The sequence below is a fragment of the Octopus bimaculoides genome, chromosome 21, assembly GCF_001194135.2.
Source record: "Octopus bimaculoides isolate UCB-OBI-ISO-001 chromosome 21, ASM119413v2, whole genome shotgun sequence".
Lineage (NCBI taxonomy): Eukaryota > Metazoa > Mollusca > Cephalopoda > Octopoda > Octopodidae > Octopus > Octopus bimaculoides.
In genome coordinates this window covers 1,082,069-1,082,691 of record NC_069001.1, presented here as the reverse complement: position 1 = coordinate 1,082,691, position 623 = coordinate 1,082,069, and the positions used below count along the sequence as shown (strand labels likewise).

Genomic DNA, 623 nt, shown 5'->3' with positions numbered 1-623 from the left:
CATCAGCCCCTAGTGTTTCACTGGTACTTATTTTATCGACCACGAAAGAGAAAAAAGGCAAAATCAAACTCGGCTGAATTTGAACTCAGAACATTAAGACAGACAAAATGCCCGTAAGCTTTTGTTTTTGCCTGGCGGGCAAACGAGTTTGCCTGCTCAACGCCATTTTGATTGAAAATGCTGCAGCTGGTTTCGTTTTCTATCCACAATATAAATAAATGCTAGACATGTTGGTGTTTTACTCTCTACTCTTTATAAGTCAAAGACACGTTAGATAAAGTAACCGTACGTATTCTTCTGCCATAAAACAATTTATTGTGGCAGCAGAACTACCAGGTCTGTAAGGGTGGCGCAGATGGTAACGCACTGAGCAATAATTTTGTTGATTAATGATCGAATCCAGCCAGTCACCTTCGACCATAGATCTCTATCACATCGTTGGTCTGCTTCTAAATCATCCGTTCAGTTATCATCATCGATGTATATATATATATATATATATATAGATAGATAGATATAGATAATATTTCTGAATCTCTTTGATTCTTTAAATGTGCTGGCCCCCTGATAATTAATCGATATTAATTAATATATTAATATATGAATAATTACCAGATCTTATA

The 623-nt window shown here is 35.6% G+C and overlaps 1 protein-coding gene across 3 annotated transcripts in view; it reads right to left on the bottom strand.

The window, feature by feature from the left end:
- Nucleotides 1-623, bottom strand: part of LOC106878663 (EP300-interacting inhibitor of differentiation 3) — a 7,744-nt gene that overhangs the window by 1,137 nt on the left and 5,984 nt on the right. The gene's annotated exons all lie outside the window — the stretch shown is intronic.